Genomic DNA, 21,217 nt, shown 5'->3' on the forward strand with positions numbered 1-21,217 from the left:
ATAACGTTTTGGATAATTCACAGAGGCAATGACCAAACAGTGACCCTACTTGGCTCATTGTATTTGTTATACAATAGAGAAAATTGAGATATTGAGGTTCTGTACATTATTCAAATTTGATCCAAACCTAACGCCCCTGAATAGTATCTTGTTAGATAACGTTTTGGTTAATTCACAGAGGCAATGACCAAACAGTGACACTACTGGGCTCAATGTATTCGTTATACGATAGAAAGTTGAAAGAAACAAGAGGTGCGAGTTCTGAGATTGGGCTTTGTCCCAAAATTGTTGTTACTGGTGAGAGCCTTCAGTTGTTTATTGACGGTTCACGGTGAAAGAAGGTGCATTTTTTGCAAGTGAAGGACATAGCTCTACACACGTTTTGTGTACTGGGGAGAACCCTTTAAGAAACTGAATGGGTTTTTAAAACGTGTCAACAGTTTTTTTCCATTGGCCAAATAAGTGTTATAAATTATGTACTACCACTTGAGCTCACAACCAATTTTCCCTGATTGTTTTTTGTCGTTTTGATCTTATTTTATTTATTAAAGTCTACTCTATTTTTCTTAACCTATGCGGATCTTTATGTGTGGCGGTTTCACTATTTTACTGTTTGAAGTATTTTACAAATACATTACACACCCTCCTAGTTCAGCCTGACTGCTCTGTGCCAAGGTACCAGAGGGTGATCACAGGTTAATTTGGGGTTTGCTTGCGCCTTACTTCTAACTGGGATTGTGGTTGCCGCTTGACTAGGACTCACACCGCAGTCAACCAACAACACAATTTCTCAAAGTCTGTTATTCCTAATTTTCAGTTTGGAAACTTGGAATAGGAAGTTTTACCAAACGCAGGAAAATATCTCACCCCGGAGTAATAGTGTTTACCAGGTATGGTCGATATCCCACCCTGCCCCACATAACTCATATTCAGGGCATACATCAGAAAGAAGAGAATCCAAGTCTGATGGCTCAAAAGTCACCACATGACCCGGTAGAAAGGTAGCTGTTCCAACTATACCTCAGATGCCATTAAAGAAGTCTGGCGCTCTACCATGCTTTTAACCTGGTAAAGTATGCTCTTCCACTAACTGCAGTATAGTTGCTTTGCAGGCACCACAGAGCTGCAGTTAACAGTCCTTGTGCGCCTTATTATGACTCATGCTCATGAACACCTATTATTTCTAACCTGCAACCTAACATAATCAGCTTCGTAATGCTGTTGAGGAAATTCTCCAGGAACTTTGTATGTCGATGGACAGATAAGTACAATTCCGCTTTGTGAACAGGCGGTGTTGCATAGAGAAAGGCCCAGATACCACTGGTTCCCTGTGTGAATTACTAAAGGATGCAACATTTCCGGCAAATTTATATCCTCTTAACTTGATGGTGAAACCAGTAAGATTCTCAACTTACCGACTGTGTCTGCGGCTGAACAAGCCCCAGTATTTGTGAGTGTTTAGAACATTCTGCCTGAGCTGCGTGTTTGTACCTGCAAAGTGTGCTGTGGTGTGCTTATGGAAATATTCTATTTCAGTGTATTTCTAAGCGTAAAGAATACAGTACATAGCCATCTGCGTGATTTCTGTCACAGCTCATTTGCAAAGTGAGTCGTGCTCCTTTCCCTGCTGCTCCCTGCAGAAGGGCAGGCGTGTGCCTAGTCTGTAATTACGTAGTGCTAAAAGCGGGCAGGTATTTGCATGTTGCTTTTAATGCGCGATACAAAGTTCAAAGTAGTAACAGATAAATGTGTCCAGATTTGCATACAGGTGGACCACTTTTACCGAGGGCGACACTTTTGTCCTACAAGGGACTGGTTATATTTGTGCTATTTCTCAAACTCATGACTTCATTTTTTCTTCTGATACTGCTTTGCATTTCGACGTGTTGCCAAGGAAGCATCCTCTAATGGAGAAAAAGCAAAAATGTTCCTCGAATCGACACGTTGAGAACGTGAAACACTCTAGGAAAGAAAAACAATTGAAGCTCATTTGAATTCAGGATTCATGCAGGAGGTGGTAAAGAGAAATTCTAATCGTCACCATTTAGGTTAATTCAATAATAAAAAATAAAAAAAAATAGCGCAACCACCAACATCACCTGGATACATCTTTACATTTAGATTGTGCTGTCGGGCAGAACTGGTGACAAAATCAGCTGTGCAACATAAAATGATGATGTCATTTGTGTAGGTAGAGCACTTATGTAGACCATCCCCCTTAGCAATAAAACATTTCTTGACACATTGGTAGATGCAGTCTTTTTACACAATGCTCAAACAAATACATCCTTGGTGACCTCCACATACAGTATGTTGCTTTCTAACACAAAACACCAAAACTCACCCCAACTAAAATCATCATCTTGCCTTCAACTAAATATCGACCTTGAAACAAGCTAAACTTGTTGTTACTAGAAAATCTGCTTACCTAAAACACAGATCTGGCCACAATCAGTTCTGTGCAAACTCTCTATGGATGGCTTCAGAAAGCTTTTGATCTTATAGTGCCATGAAACATCTACGCGTAAAAAACAGAAAACACGCTCCTTGGATGACTGCAGAGTTAAAAAATATCAAAAAACAAATAGCTAAGCTACAATGCAACTGGCTCAAAACAAACAACCCTCGAGAGAAGATATGTCTCCACAGACACAACAGAATATATAAGTCTACAATAATAAAGGCAAAAGAAACTATACTATTCCAAACAAATCCAAAATGCAAAGTGTGCTTATAAAGAATTTTATAAAATGCTCATGGAATTCTGCAAGTCAAAATACAGAAAATATGCATACCCCATTTCTCAAAAAGTTTGTAACAAACTGGAAAATCTTTACACAAATAAAGCATACATGTTGGATTCTTATTTAAATAAAACAAAACAAAAAAACAGCACCAACCCATTTCCTACAAAAACCTCTAGGGATAGTCATGCCTCTATGTTCCTTCAAAGAGCTTTCATCAACTGACTTTCTGGATCTTGCCAAACAGAGCAAGACAGTAGGCTGTCCTTCTGACCCTTGTCCATCTCAAATGTTAAAAAAACATTCTACTATCAACTTCTGCAGCCATCCCAGTCAGAACAATCATTGACAACTCCTTAACAAGAGGAGTTTTCCCAGAAGCTTTTAAAAAAAGGCATACATATGCCCATTAATGAACAAAACCTACTGTGGACACTCAAAACGCTAACAATTACGGACCCTGACAACTACAGACCCATAGAAAATGGACCCTCTGCAACGTCAGAGAAAGAGCAGCTTTCGCTCAAATGTCACAATTCATTGAAGAAAATGCAATACTTTCTGACTTCCAAACTGTATTCTGCACAAGAAGAGACACTGAATCGGTCCTTATCTCTATCTGGAATGTTAAAAACATGGTAGACGGGGTGGTGTGGCCTAGCAGTGAGACACAATGGCAGCAATCTAGTTTCGCTCAGTCTGCAGAAACATCCATCTTAATGAAGCCTATTTCCCAGTGATTGCCTTCGCTTGATCGGCTGATCCTTTGCCGGCAGGCAAGCCTGGGTCTCCATGCAGAGCCTGGCAGACATGTAGTGGAGGAAGCCCTCCCATGTCACACCCCAACTGCTGTGTTTGCCGCCTGCCCCCCGCTTGCACGACTTCCAAAGTGCAGCCACCGCCCTAGGTATATTTGTGCGGGGTTGGTGATTTTGCTCGCTGGTGTAAGGAGGCTGTTGGTGCACAGGTGCGGGGACTGGCAGATGTGGTGAGGAGACCAGGGATGACCTGTTGAGCCTGTTGGCTCCCATGTGGCACTGGGGCCTAATCGTAGCCTGCAGACCCTAAGAAGATGTGTGACTGGCTGATGCATGTATTTTTCCAGTCCTCACAGCAGGAGGCCTGGCCAATTTGTGGGAGCTGAGGGGAATGGCTCTGAAAGAATTTTTATACTGCCATTCCAGTTACTGCAGAATCTTGGGAAGCATGCTGTAAGGCTGATTTCTAACTTGGTATCACAGTACCGCTCCAGCCTGCCTTTAAGAGTATCACCTGACTTTGGCTCTAGACTATCGGTGAGCCTTGGTCCTCCTATTCCATCCCTCTCATATGACTAATTAACATTGCCTGCAGCTATCTCTCATTGGAGTGTTGTGGACTTGAGAATTATTGCACCCTATGCAGTGCTTTCCCTACATTGAGCCCATCATAACTGTGCAATATAGAGAAGTTGAGCTGACCCTGATTTCAGCTTGTGCCCTTCTTCCTCTCTGTGACCATAATCTGAAGCCAAATAACAGCATTTAACATTTGAGCCCAGGAAACAATCCAATTGCCTTCTTCAGACCTTGACCACACATCAGTTGGTGAGGAAACTATGGGAGTGCGCCCCCTCGCTGAAGACATTAAAGAAGTCTTATTGTAAATGAAAAAGATCTTAACAGCTTTTGTCTGTAAACAAGACTCCCTCAGCAGATGAATGGATGGTTTGAAAGATTGCATTGACAAGCAGCACACACGTCTAACAGATGCAGAGCAGTGAATCTCTGATATAGAAGATGTACATAATCAGTAGGCTTAAACGATGGGAGAGATCAAGGAACAATTGCACAAGGTTCAACTAAAAAATGAGGATTTGGAAACCTAGTCAAGGAGAAATAACGTTCACATCCCTGGAATACCCGAGTCCACTGCAATGGGGCACTTAGAAAACTACAATGGAAAACTGCTGAACTCTATGTTTGGTGCTGATCGCTTTTCAAAGACCTTTATAGTTGAACATGCCCACCATTCTCAAGCCCCCCAGCTAGTCCGGGGAACACCTCCTTGGCCCTTTATCGCCAAATATTTAAATTATAGGGACATACACCAAATGCTACAACTGGCACGGGTGAAATAATAGCTCTGAGGGGATGCATCTTTCTTTTTTTCTTTGACTTCATGCAAGATGTACAGGATGCCCGAAAGGAAGTTCCTAACTGTTAAAATTGGACTACAGGCGCGTGGATTGCCATATGCCATGCATCCAGCTAGATCGTGATTAAACTGAAAGGGAAAAACTATGGGAATGATTCACAAAGGACCTCTGCATTCGTGGCGGAGGCCCTGCCATCATGGGGGAGTCTACCCACCCAGGGCAGAATCTCCGCAATGAGAATTCGTATTGCGGAGACCCCCCTGCGACTGTGGGGCCTTCACCACGAGTACAGAGGACCTTTGTGAATCAGGCCCATCGATTTTTGCTGATTCAGTGGCAGCCCTCACATTTTTGCAGAAACAATCCCCGTCTCAGGCTGCTGGCCCATGGAAAGACAGTGTTGCTACTGGAACAAGGTGAAATGATGTAGCTATTCAGTTGTGTGATCCAGGTTAAATTTGTTGTGTATTAATGTTACAACGCTACATTGTTACATGTTGTCTTTTAGGTCTCCTGGATGTTGGATCGTCTTCGATGATTTCTGGCTGATGTCACTGTCTGCTCCAGCAGGCTGGTTGGTGCAGTCCATAATGTATAAGACAATGCCGAGTAGTATTGTTGATTCAACATTAATCTGTGACTACTGTGCAAGGTTTTATTTGCTGTTGCTCTGACCGCCTCAGGCTTCAGGCCCTAATGAGTGTTATGACATATGTGTATGTTTGTTGTCTTGTTGTTTCATTTAAGTTTTGTCACATACATACTTTTGGGATTTCACTAAGCAAAGGCAGGGAATCTGGGTACACATATTACATGACACAAGACTATCAATCTCACCATCCTGTATGGATTCAGTTGTTCTTAATTAATGTTATGCAGATATGATCATGGCACTCATTCATTGATGCTAATCACTTGGAATGTTAGAGGGCTCAATAGCGCACACAAATGTCAGCAAATCTTTGCATATCTTAATCGGCATATGGTGGATATCATGTTTTTTCAAGACACACATTTCACCTGGGAGTGAATCTAAGATGAGTACTGCAATGGGGCCCCAACAAATACTTTTCTTCTTTTTCCTCCTATTCCAGAGGTGTGACTATTATTCTGAAAAAAAGTCAGTTAATTTCTGACATATTAAAACTATCATAGACCCCAAGGATGGGTATCTGATTGTGCAGGGTCTGATCAATTGTATGCATATTACCTTTAGGAATACATATGGCCCTAATACAGATAGTCCAAAACTTTTTCAGGCGGTGTTAAAGAAATATGTTGTGATTGATCCTTGCATGATTATACGGGGAGGGTATCACATCCTTATCCTGAATATCAACATAGACCAAACATCATCTCACCGAGCTAGAATTGTATCCCTAGATGTTATGGCATACTTTGATCTGGGTGATTGCTGGTGGTTGACACAAGCGGTGTCCCATGAATGCACTTTCCACTCCTCAGTTCATGATACCTCATCCTGACTTGACTTCTGGGTGGGATCGCGAGACGTGCTGGGGTGGACAAAAGAGATTCTGCATCTACAGAGGACTTTATCAGATCACTCTCTGGTGGTGCTACAGATAGCCCAAACTAGTAAATGGACTCGGTCGCCGCTGTGGCTCCTCCAACCCAAAAATCTCCTAGATACGTTGTTTAAAGAGGAAATCAGAAATGCCATTAAAGATTACGATTGCATTGAGCTGAACAAGGACTCTTTAAGCATGGTTGCCACCTTCTGGAAAACTCTAAAGGCTGTTGTCCAGGGGGAGTGCATTGCTAAATGACATGGTATACTCATATCTATTAGGGGTGGGCAGGCTACATTGGAATGCGACCTTTGCAATGTCAAGCTCCGATATGATAGTGAACTCTTGGCTCTCATGCGTACCCTACTAGTTCATTTTCAGTGTGAGGCAGTCAAAGAGCTAAAGTTCCTGAGTGAACAGCCCCAAACCAGGCTATACTGAGAGGGGTAAATACTTGCTGCTTTACTTAAGCCTAGATGGGCAATAAATCATGTCCATTTTGTGTGTGCGTTCCTTTGATGGGCGCTCAGTTTATGAACCAGCTGACATGATGGAAGAGTTTGTTGCCTTTTATCATCTTGTGTATACGTCTAAAACACAAGCCTTACCTGCTGAACTTACAGCATACTTTAATAATCTGACCTTGAAATAGCGGGGATCAGGGAGAGCGCAGCCTTCTTTGCCAACCAATTTTAATAGAAGAAATCGAACTAGTGATTAAACAGCTGAAAAAAAATGGGAGCGACGGCCTCCCTGCTGTGATCTATCAGATGTATGTGGAGGAGCTTGCACCTGTATTGTTGGTGGTGTAAGAAGAAACCTATCAAAAGGGACAGCTGCCCTTGACTATGCAAGAGGCTATAATTATAACATACTTAATCCTGACAGGTCCCCAGATAAAGGCGAGTCTTATAGCCCTTTATCTCTCATCAATGTGGATAGCTAAATTCTTGCAAAGCTACTGGTAAATAGGCTGATCCCCTGGATCCTGTGTCTGGTCTGCCCAGACCAGTCAGTGTTCATTCCAGGCCGATCCACTGCGGATAACTACTGCACACTATTTGCCCTTACACACCAACTTGACCCTGACGTGCAAATAGTGGCTGCTTTTTTAGTTGCTACCAAGGCATTCAATACTGTTGAATGGCCATTTTTGCTGAAAGTATTAAACAGAATGGGGCTTGGCAGCGCCTTTGTGAAATGGGTTTGGCTTATTTATACCATCCCCTCAACTAGAATACTACTAAACGATGGGATGTCCAGTCCGATTATGATTGGGAGGTGCACATGGGAGGGGTGGCCCTTTTTGCCTCTTTTATTTCCCCTAGCTGCGAAGCCTCTGGCCTGCACTCTTCGAGAATCCCATTCTAGGTGAGAGGGGGGCGGAGGGGAGGAGATAAATATGGGATTTCGTTATACACTTTTATCAATGTATGTAGATGATCCTATGCTGGTGGTTAAATATCCTGCAATAAACCTGAGGCCTAATATTGATGAAATAGTAGAGTATGGACGCTGGGCTGGCCTCCAGATCAACTGGTCAAAATCTATAGCGGTGCCTCTGACAGGGGCTACTGTTCGTCGCAATATCCCCTATACGTTACAATGGCAGACTGGGCCTGTGAGATATCTCGGCATAATTTATCATATGGATATCTCAACTATCATCCAGGAGAATTATGGGAGGTATTTATAAGCTATACAGACACACACTGACTGATGGAGTACCCTACCACTATCTCTGGCAGGCAGGATGGCCCTGATGAAAATGACAGTTTTACCTAAGCTCCTCTACTTGTTCCAAAACATCCCAATTTCATTAAATTAGGCAGTTTTTACTGAACTGCTCTCACTCATATTCAGATTGGCGTGGGCAGGCAGGCAGACTTGGATAGGTTGGCATATTCTACAACTCCCATATCATACGGATAACATCGCAGCACCCCATTTTGAGAATTTGAGCAGTATTACCTGGTGGCACTGCACTTGTGCCACTAGATAATAACCTCATTTTGTTGCAGTTTCTCCATCTCGGTATTCAGTCAAAATATCGAGTTTTAAATTTCAACTTACACTAATATCGAGTTTTAAATATTGTGACACAGAAATCTTGACAGCAAGAATATTGCGGTAAGATCATCAACTTTAAGGTAAGAAATATCGATTTTAATATCGTTTGCAAAACTATAGTTGTTCAAAATATAAATTTTTTAAATGAGTGTTATGTATTTTAGTATATATTTTAAATGTATGTGATGTATTTTTTTGTATAAGTATTGTTTATGTTTTGTAATATATGTATTCACCAGAAAACATCTCCTCCAGAACTCCAGATGAGAAAGACAAGTGGCAGACCAGGGATATTTGCACAATTATTTTAATATGCCTTTTTTGTGCACATTAAAATAATTGTGCAAAAATCCCTGGTGTTCTTTCTCATCTGGAGTTCTGGAGGAGAAGTTTTCTGGTGAAAACATAAATACGGCGGCTGCCGCCACAGCAGGTACCGACACTGTTGGAAGAACTGCGATAGCAGCAATTAGAGTGTTTTGTACTATATATGATGCATTTTTAGTAGTTAATTTTATTTTAATCACATTTTGCATTTTCTTTGTTCCTTAGCAGGTTGTGGGTTTATAGAGGAATAGGGTGGGAAGTAATGTAATTAATAAATTGATAAATATATTTATTTATTCATATTTTTTTCATTGAGATTTTATAATGTTAATTGAGTTCATTTTTTGGGGGTTAATCTTAGGGGCAGGTTGTGGGATTTATAGGGGTAAAGGGTGGGAAGTAATTTATTTTTAATTACTTAATAATTAGTTATTAATTTATATTATTTAATTGACAATTAATTATGGTGATTGTGTAATTATTTTAGGTGCGTGTTGTGGGTGTTTAGAGGTTAAGAGTAGGAAGTAATCTATTTGTAATCATTAATGATTAGTTAATAATTAATATTATTTAATTAGTGAATTTTTTTTTTTTTGTGGTGGTTTCGATTTTATAGGGGTGAAGGGTAGGGAGTACATTAATTATACTTACTTTATAATTAGTTGTAGGGTGGTAAGTTAATTAAATTGTGTGTATTTTAATTAATAATATTTGTTTAACTGATAATTAATTATGTTAATTGTGCAAATAATTCTTTTTATTTTCAATGTGGATTGTGAGTTTTGTGGTGTTATAGGGTAGAAGGTAAATAGACTACATTTATGCAATAGGTAATGTTTTTGTTAATAAATATTTTCTAAATAAAAATATTATGGCTGATTACGATGCGGTTTGAAAGGCCTCCTAATGGCATTTACTCCATCCGAATCGGATCGGAACCTGTCTTTCTGACCGAATCAGAAAGGTTTCTGGCCAACCGATTACAATGCGAATTTGTCTTTAGGAATATCGTAATCTGAACCCGTTGGCATTCGGAATGACCGAGCCGTACGGAGTAGACACGTATGTCTCTACGGGCTGCGTTTCCAAACAAACGATTACGCTGATGGATTTGGACAGCCTTTCTGAAACGTGCCAATGACACGAATCAGCAGTCGGAATCAGACTTTGGGGGCCCTTAACAGGCCCCCCTGCACCTGGAGCCTTCCCAATTTGGTCCATGGGGGTATCCATGGGTCTCTCCTTAACAGCCATGAGCAGTGTGGCAGGCACCAAGAGGTGCCCGCCACAGGGTGCACGATTTTCCCCAGCCACTGCTTTCTTCAATGGGAACCTATGCATTCGGTCAGAAAATAGGCTCCCATTTAAGTCAATGGGAGTCCAACCCAATCATATCTGGAAGCATCCGGATGCATCGTAATCGGTCGATCGGACTCTACCAATCTGAGTCAGTCGGAAACCATTCCCAAACCAATTGGGTCGAATAATTTCCGAACCGCATCGTAATAAGGCCCTTATTTGTTTGAAAACTATTTTTTTTATGTAATATAATATTTGTAGGTATTTGTGATATGTATTCTGCATTACATTATGCTTTTATTTTTTTTATTTTTCATAGTAATATATTTTTGGGGAATTTTTGATATATTTATATCTTTTTTGTTTGTTAAAAAAAAACTTTTTTTTATTTTGTTGATGATATTTTGTTTGTTTTTGATTTTGAATTGACTGGAGTGAGAATAGTACATTTTACCCCTCAACAATCCAACACTTTCCCAATTGATGCACTCACTGGAGTGGGAATAGTATATTTTACCCCTCCGCAATTCAACATTTTCCCTACTGTTGCACTCACTGGAGTGGGAATATTAATTGTTACCCATCCGCTATCCAACACTTTCCCTACTGTTGCACGCGTTGGAGTGGGAATAGTACATTTTATCCCTCTGCTATCCAACTCTTTCCCTATTGTTGCATTCCCTGGAGTGGGAATAGTAATGTTTACTCCTCTGCTTTCCAGCACTTTCCCTACTATTGCACTCACTGTAGTGGGAGTAGTAAATTTTACCCCGCCGCTATCCAACACTTTCTCTACTGTTGTGCTCATTGGAGTGGAAAAAGACATTTTTACCCCTCCGCTATGCAACACATTCCCTACTGTTGCAAAGACTGGAGTGGGAATCGTAATTTTTACCCCCCTGCTATCCAACACTTTCCCTACTGTTGCACTCATTGGAGTGGGAATAGTAATTTTTACCCCTCCGCTATCCAAACACCTTCCCTACTGTTGCACTGACTGGAGTGGGAATAGGCAATGTAATATCTCCGCTATCTAACACTTTCCCTGCTGTTGTACTCACTGGAGTGGGAATAGTAATTTTTACCCCTCCGCTATCCAAACACTTTCCCTACTGTTGCACTGACTGGAGTGGGAATAGGCAATGTAATATCTCCGCTATCCAACACTTTCCCTGCTGCTGTACTCACTGGAGTAGGAATAGTAATTTTACCCCTCTGCTATCCAACACATTCCCTAGTGTTTTATTAATTGGAGTGGGAATAGTAATTTCTACCTCTCCGCTATCCAACACTTTCCCTACTGTTGCACTTACTAGAGTGGGAATAGTAATTTTCACCCCACCGCTATGCAACACTTTCCCAACTGTTGTACTCATTGGAATGAAAGATAGTAATTTTTGTCCCTCCACTATCCAACACTTTCCTTACTGTTGCACTCACTGGAGTGGGAATAGTAATTTTTACCCCTCCGCTATCCAACACGTTCTCTACTGTTGCACTCATTGGAGTGAGAAATTTAAGTTTAAGATTTTTAAATAATGTTTTAAATTAGAATCAAATGTTTTTTGTAAATAGAATTTATGTTATTGGTATATGTATATTTACATATATTTATTTGTTACATTTTTATATAATTTTAAAATTATAAAATACATAAAACGTATTAGTTTAATAATTGTTATAAAGTGAATATATATCTATGCATTAATTACTATATATGCGTGTTTAATTTTTTTATTTAGTTTATTTATTATATTTGTTAAAATGTATGTTAAATCTAATTTATTTCTTAATTATACCTTTTAAATTAATGTTAATCTTTTTATATATTTAATATTAATTAATTTATTTTATATATATATTAAAAAAACAATATTTTGTACAACTTTTTCCCCAATATTGTTGTGCTTTCCATTATAAATATATAATGTAGATATTTTTGAATTCAATATTTTGGTCACAATATTTTTTTATGGGGATATTTTGGGTGTCGATATTTTGTCAGTGTACCATAAACCTATCAGTCACCTATACACAATTTCTCAGGCCATTGTACGAAATACATACTGCTAGATGTACTATTTGCGCATGTAACAGGCTGAATTCACTATTTTTTATTCATATATGTGCCCCGCATACCAATTCCACACTACCATTTGCTACAGCTAGGTTGCTTCTCTGAGCTGATAGCTTTCCTTGGTTAGAGACATATCATTACACGGGGGACTTGTTTCTAACGCTTAGGTTTAAAACATATCAAGAATACTAGTGTGATTCCACCTCCACTCTGATGAATGTTACAACCTATAGTAGGCTTTCCTACGAAGCCCACCACCTTTTTATCATGTTCTACTGCCTAATCCTCAACCTCACAAGATTATTCCCAGACTGTACACTGTTGTCATGGACTGCATAGTGTTGGAGGCTTCAAAGGCACAGCTGTTATGGGAGGGAGACTTGAGGTTGGCCATTTCTGATGAACAGTGGCAATATTGTTGCCAACAAACCAAGGCGGTTTCTTCAGATGACTGATATCATTTAATTCATTACAAATTCGCGCATAGGGTGTACCTGATCCCAGTGTACCTAGCTCAATACTGTCACATGAATAATCTTAGATGAGGGCCCTGTGGCACTCGGGGAGCAGATTTTCTCAATCTAGCATGGTTTTGCCCGGCAGTTACCACATTTTGGGCTTTGGTTATAGAGGCAATATTTAATATGACAGGCCGTACTTTTCAACTCACTCCTGATATGCTACTTCTGGGTTACATTGAGATGGTACTGAAAGGTTATCGTAAATTTACTGCCATGGCACTACTTTTGGGTAAACGTAGAGTTGGCATGATATACGGGGACCGGAAAGCCCTGAAATTTCAGGATTGGATTAAGGATATGTCCCTCTGTGAGGACTGATCTGGGATTTATCATTTAACTCTGCCACTGGCTTCTCGGCTGAGGGACTTTTGAGAACTTTTGCGCTTTTATCTGTTAGCATTAAACGCTGATTAATGGGTGAATTCCTTCAGTGTTGCCCCTGATGTGAGCCTGGTGTTCCTTGCTGTTATGTGATGTGCTCTTCGCTAGGAATACGGGTTTCAGCTGTGTAGTAGTAGTATGCTGAAATGAGTTCATGTTGCACTGTGAGAATTATACTGCGCCTCATTTATGTTTACTCTTGCCTTCCTATGCTTTTGCAATAAATGGCCATAATATATGTATCTGCTCAAAATGTATTATCATGCAAAGTACTGATTGGACTGCTTGTTGCATTAATTGTTAAAGAGAAATATATATATATATATATATATATATATATATATATATATATATATATATATATATATATATATATATATATATATATATATATATATTACCCACAGTCCCTCCTCACTCAGGAAGAATTCTCACGGACACTTTGCATGGGTTTGCAGGTAATTTATTCGCACATCAGACTGTGGGTAATAGTGTACGGGGCTGCCGGTGCCCCGATCACGGACCGCCCTGTGAGACGGCCTCTTTCATCACCGGAGTCGTTGCTGTTTATATATATATATATATATATATATATATATATATATATATATTACCTACTGGCGATAGCCAGTAGGTATATATAGTTAGGATTTTTTTCCTATGGGATTTTTGAAAATTCTATGTCGAATAACTTTGGCGTTTGAGGACAGAATTGGCTGAAATTTTCAGGAAAATGGAACATTTTGTTTCTGAGCAGCCCCTAAAAATTTGGGGGGGTTTCGTCAAGGGGGGGCCGAGAAAAAAGGGGGGTCCCAAAACATGTTTTTCCCATGCAATTTTCCATAGGGCGGTTGGCCTCACTTTTAGCCTGAACGGCTGAATGGATTTACACCAAACTTGGCAAAATTGTAGGGACTGGTAGCCCGATGTGCCTTTGCTATGTCTCAAGATATAGGCTCCAGTGGTTTTTACGAAAATTAACTTTGAAAAATATATATTGGGCTACATTGGGCTATATATATGTTGGAGCCCAAATGTAGCCCAATGTAGCCCAATGTAGCCCAATGTAGCCCAAAGATGGCCACCAGAGACAAAAAAAAACAAATGTAGCCCAAATATCAGCCAGATGTAGCCCAACTATAGCCCAATGACAGAATGTCCCAGAGTGTTCTAAAGAACAACTAGAGTGCTAACAGTCCTACTTATTACAAAGGTATGGCACACCTGAAGCCATCTTGATTGGAATAAAGGGGTAACTCTTAAAACATTTAATTTAAAAAGGAACAAAATGAGGGGGTTCATTTTGCCATAGAAAGTATGATTAGCGAATATATGACGAAATCCCGCATACCATCAGTCCGCAAAAAAAATCCCGCATGTACTATTAGGCCGCAAATTAAAATAACGAAAACTTTTAGAACGAATATGCCTTTAGCATACACTAAACAACTAAACTACCCTAAACCCTAAAACACTACCCCCAGCATGACCCTACACTACACAAACACTACAACACTACCCTAAACCCTAAAACACTACCCCCAGCATGACCCTACACTACGCAAACACTACAACACTACCCTAAACCCTAAAACACTACCCCCAGCATGACCCTACACTACACAAACACTACAACACAACCCTAAACCCTAAAACACTACCCCCAGCATGACCCTACACTACGCAAACACTACAACACAACCCTAAACCCTAAAACACTACCCCCAGCATGACCCTACACTACGCAAACACTACAACACTACCCTAAACCCTAAAACACTACCCCCAGCATGACCCTACACTACGCAAACACTACAACACTGCCCAAAACCCTAAAACACTACACCCCAGCATGACCCTACACTACGCAAACACTACAACACTACCCTAAACCCTAAAACACTACCCCCAGCATGACCCTACACTACGCAAACACTACAACACTACCCAAAACCCTAAAACACTACACCCCAGCATGACCCTACACTACGCAAACACTACAACACTACCCAAAACCCTAAAACACTACCCCCAGCATGACCCTACACTACGCAAACACTACAACACTACCCTAAACCCTAAAACACTACCCCCAGCATGACCCTACACTACGCAAACACTACAACACTACCCTAAACCCTAAAACACTACCCCCAGCATGACCCTACACTACGCAAACACTACAACACTACCCAAAACCCTAAAACACTACCCCCAGCATGACCCTACACTACGCAAACACTACAACACTACCCAAAACCCTAAAACACTACCCCCAGCATGACCCTACACTACGCAAACACTACAACACTACCCAAAACCCTAAAACACTACCCCCCAGCATGACCCTACACTACGCAAACACTACAACACTACCCAAAACCCTAAAACACTACCCCCAGCATGACCCTACACTACGCAAACACTACAACACTACCCAAAACCCTAAAACACTACCCCCAGCATGACCCTACACTACGCAAACACTACAACACTACCCAAAACCCTAAAACACTACACCCCAGCATGACCCTACACTACGCAAACACTACAACACTACCCAAAACCCTAAAACACTACACCCCAGCATGACCCTACACTACGCAAACACTACAACACTACCCAAAACCCTAAAACACTACCCCCAGCATGACCCTACACTACGCAAACACTACAACACTACCCAAAACCCCAAAACACTACCCCCAGCATGACCCTACACTACGCAAACACTACAACACTACCCTAAACCCTAAAATACTACACCCCAGCATGACCCTACACTACGCAAACACTACAACACTACCCTAAACCCTAAAACACTACCCCCAGCATGACCCTACACTACGCAAACACTACAACACTATCCTAAACCCTAAAACACTACGCCCAGCATGACCCTACACTACGCAAACACTACAACACTACCCTAAACCCTAACACACTAGCCCCAGCATGACCCTACACTACGCAAACACTACAACACAACCCTAAACCCTAAAACACTACCCCAGCATGACCCTACACTACGCAAACACTACAACACTACCCTAAACCCTAAAACACTACCCCCAGCATGACCCTACACTACGCAAACACTACAACACAACCCTAAACCCTAAAACACTATCCCCAGCATGACCCTACACTAAACAACCACCACAACTCTACACTACACTAACACAACACTACACTACACAACACTACACTACACTACACAATCACTAACCCACGAAAAAATTAACACAAACCCACTTACCTCTCTCGTCATCGTGGTTTTCACAACGCAAATGCATTTACCATACATGCCTTTAAAACGTAATTCTTTGTAAAGGCATGCGCGATAAATGCACATGCGTTTTGAAAAAATGCGGGATAATGGTATGCGAGGTCAATGACCTTGCGGGATAATGGTATGCGGACTGAAAGTCTGCGGGATAAAAAATGCGGGAAAATGGCTGCAAACCATGATTAGCAGCAGACTTCCCTGGTGAGCACTAGCTTTACTACAGTGATCTAATGAGCAACTAGAGTGCTAACATTCAGAATTTATGGCAAATGTGTGACACATCTGAATGTCTTCTTGATAGAACCAAAGTAAACAAGCATTGAAAATGCAATAGATCTCGCCCTCGTTTAAGTTAAAGCCATTCTGTTTGTAATGAGGTGGCTTTTTAGCTTTGCTTTTATTAGTGTTTTTAAAACTTTCATGTAAATAACATGCATATGTATGCATATATGTATATGTATGCATGCATTTATATTTATATAGATATGCAGATTATATATGTTTATATATGTATATTACCTACTGGCGATAGCCAGTGGGTATATATAGTTAGGATTTTTTCTCTATGGGATTTCTGAAAATTCTATGTCTAATAACTTTGGCGTTTGTGGACGGAATTGGCTGAAATTTTCAGGAAAATGGCACATTTTGTTTCTGAGCAGCCCCTGAAAATTTGGGGGGGTTTCGTCAAGGGGGGGCCGAGAAAAATGGGGGGTCCCAAAACGCGTTTTTCCCATTCATTTTTCCATAGGGCGGTTGGACTCACTTTTAGCTCGAACGGCTGAATAGATTTACATGAAACTTGGCAAAATTGTAGATATGGTTTGCCCGACGTGCCTTTGCTATGTCTCAATATATGTGCTCCAGTGGATTTTGAGAAATTAACGTTTAAAAAAATATATATATCTGTGACAGCGCTCCGGTTAGCGCTCCGGTTCGCGTACCTGACGCGTAACGGAACTTCGCGAAGCGAAGCTGATTGGCTCTCCGGTGTCTGTCAACATTCTAAACAGTCCGGAGCGGCCGCCATCTTGTCTCTCGGTACGATCGAGAGACAAGATGTGGTGAAAAACGAAGGGGGAAATGAAGGAAAGGGGGCAAGGTAGACCACTCCTGACCCCCTAGGATTGATGAGGGGGATATTAAAGTGCCCCGCGGGGCAAAACATTTTAAAAAAAATGTTTTTGCGATTTTACGCCGTAGAGGCGCGTCCCGGTACGCAAACCGGGCAGCTCACCGGGCAGCTCACCGGGCAGCTAACCGGGCAGCTAACCGGCAGCGTAGCTGTCAACATTGTAAACAGTCCGGAGCGGCCGCCATCTTGTCTCTCGGTAGGTTCGAGAGACAAGATGTGGTGAAAAAAGAAGGGGGAAATGAAGGAAAGGGGGCAAGGTAAACCCCTCCTGACCCCCTAGGATTGATGAGGGGGATATTAAAGTCCCCCGTGATTTTTCGCGGTAGAGGCGCTTCCCGGTACGCGAACCGGGCAGCTAACCGGCAGCGTAACGGGAGTCCGCCATCTTGTGTTTTTGGAGCGTCCGGTTCGCGTACCGGGTAGCGTCCCGGTAAGCGTAACAAGGGGAAAACCAAGAGAAACAGTAAAAAAAAAATAAGGGAATAGATTTCCAGCAAACTTGGCAAAATTGTAGGGACTGTTTGTTTGATGTGCCTTTGCAAGGCCTCAAGATATGTGCACGTGTGGATTTTGTCTAATTAAGGTTAAAAAAAAAAATATATATCTGTAAGCGTGCTCCGGCACGCTTACGTTACGGGTTTTGTTTGCGCTGCAGAGCCGATTCGTCACGGTTATGCGACGCGTCATGAGGCGTCTCACGTGGCTACGTGATACGTCACGTAATAATGAATATATTTTACAGCTATAGATATTAGCTTTTAAAAAACCAATTGAAATTCACTGAAAAAACCATAGGTTATAGACCATATATAGTTAGGAATTTGCATTTACAAAACCTTGAAAATTCACTGAAAAAAACATAGGTTAGAGACCATATATAGTTAGCTGGACATTTTATTGACATAAAACCAATGAAATTCCATATATAGTTAGTTGCACTAACTATATATCGCGCACCCGCAATCCACTGCTGATGATGTCACATATTACATCATTCATGACATGGTCAGTGACATCACTGATGACATCACTGATGACATCTCAAATGACATCACTGATGACATCACTGATGACATCTCAAATGACATCACTGATGACATCATGACACACCAATACCAGTTACTACATACGCACTCACTGATTCCTACGTCTACACACACATTCACTCATTCACCCATACAATCACTCATACATACAGTCACTCATTATTACAACACTATCATATGCACTCATACACCTATGCAGACACTCACACACTGCCACTCATCCATGGAGTTACTCACACACCTAGTCAGTCCTGTAAAGAATCAATCACACTTCCATTTCCTCATCTATACAGTTAAACACAGAACACCATACTTCAGTGACATCACTGATGACATCACTGATGACATCTCAAATGACATCACTGATGACATTTCAAATGACATCACTGATGACATCATGACACACCAATACCAGTTACTACATACGCACTCACTGATTCCTATGTCTACACACACATTCACTCATTCACCCATACAATCACTCATACATACAGTCACTCATTATTACAACACTATCATATGCACTCATACACCTAGTCAGTCCTGTGAAAAATCAATCACACTTCGATTTCCTCATCTATACAGTTAAACACAGAACACCATACTTTTCACACATATACTAACACATACTTACTCTCTTATACAATCACTGATACAAGTACACATTGATATGCACAGAGTCACACACCTCCCAGCCAGCCACACACACACTCAGTCTTCCATACATCCACTCATTCTTCAATATGTAAAACATATTTAAACTTTACAAAAACACACAGACACTAGATGATGTCATCAGTGATGTCATTTGAGATGGACTCAGTGATGTCATCAGTGATGTCATTTGAGATGTCATCAGTGATGTCATCAGTGATGTCACTGACCATGTCATGAATGATGTAATATGTGACATCATCAGCAGTGGATTGCGGGTGCGCGATATATAGTTAGTGCAACTAACTATATATGGAATTTCATTGGTTTTATGTCAATAAAATGTCCAGCTAACTATATATGGTCTCTAACCTATGGTTTTTTCAGTGAATATATATATTGATGATGAACTCACACGAGGAACATGGTGTATGCACTACAGGACCCAGAAGGCCATTTCATCTGACCACGCCCTTGAAGGCAGGCTTTAATATCACGAGTGCATACTGCATCATCATTGCCAAGCAGGAGCCATTGAAGAAGGGATAGACTCCCGAAACCGGTCTGGCTGTACACAACAGATGGTGACTGTTCTCTCTGCGTCTCCTGTTGCAGCTGCTCCTTAAAGAAATGGATCCAAATTTTACCATTCTTGTGGCTTCTTCCACTGAGGGCAAAACTCTTTGTTTGAATATTTTGCGGCTGAGCCCAGTCGCGGAAGCAAAGCCCGCCGCTTGCTGCGGACCCGTGATTGCGCCCAACGGTGCGATCAGTACACGGGGGAGTGGTGTCCAGAAGCAGCTGACCACAGACAAGAGGACACCCAGAGTCACAGGCTCACCAGCCCACATGGGTTTTAATCGTAATTTTATTAACTGCCACAATGATGAACTCACACGAGGAACATGGTGTATGCACTACAGGACCCAGAAGGCCATTTCATCTGACCACGCCCTTGAAGGCAGGCTTTAATATCACGAGTGCATACTGCATCATCATTGCCAAGCAGGAGCCATTGAAGAAGGGATAGACTCCCGAAACCGGTCTGGCTGTACACAACAGATGGTGACTGTTCTCTCTGCGTCTCCTGTTGCAGCTGCTCCTTAAAGAAATGGATCCAAATTTTACCATTCTTGTGGCTTCTTCCACTGAGGGCAAAACTCTTTGTTTGAATATTTTGCGGCTGAGCCCAGTCGCGGAAGCAAAGCCCGCCGCTTGCTGCGGACCCGTGATTGCGCCCAACGGTGCGATCAGTACACGGGGGAGTGGTGTCCAGAAGCAGCTGACCACAGACAAGAGGACACCCAGAGTCACAGGCTCACCAGCCCACATGGGTTTTAATCGTAATTTTATTAACTGCCACAATGATGAACTCACACGAGGAACATGGTGTATGCACTACAGGACCCAGAAGGCCATTTCATCTGACCACGCCCTTGAAGGCAGGCTTTAATATCACGAGTGCATACTGCATCATCATTGCCAAGCAGGAGCCATTGAAGAAGGGATAGACTCCCGAAACCGGTCTGGCTGTACACAACAGATGGTGACTGTTCTCTCTGCGTCTCCTGTTGCAGCTGCTCCTTAAAGAAATGGATCCAAATTTTACCATTCTTGTGGCTTCTTCCACTGAGGGCAAAACTCTTTGTTTGAATATTTTGCGGCTGAGCCCAGTCGCGGAAGCAAAGCCCGCCGCTTGCTGCGGACCCGTGATTGCGCCCAACGGTGCGATCAGTACACGGGGGAGTGGTGTCCAGAAGCAGCTGACCACAGACAAGAGGACACCCAGAGTCACAGGCTCACCAGCCCACATGGGTTTTAATCGTAATTTTATTAACTGCCACAATGATGAACTCACACGAGGAACATGGTGTATGCACTACAGGACCCAGAAGGCCATTTCATCTGACCACGCCCTTGAAGGCAGGCTTTAATATCACGAGTGCATACTGCATCATCATTGCCAAGCAGGAGCCATTGAAGAAGGGATAGACTCCCGAAACCGGTC

Source organism: Lissotriton helveticus, chromosome 2_1, assembly GCF_964261635.1.
Source record: "Lissotriton helveticus chromosome 2_1, aLisHel1.1, whole genome shotgun sequence".
Lineage (NCBI taxonomy): Eukaryota > Metazoa > Chordata > Amphibia > Caudata > Salamandridae > Lissotriton > Lissotriton helveticus.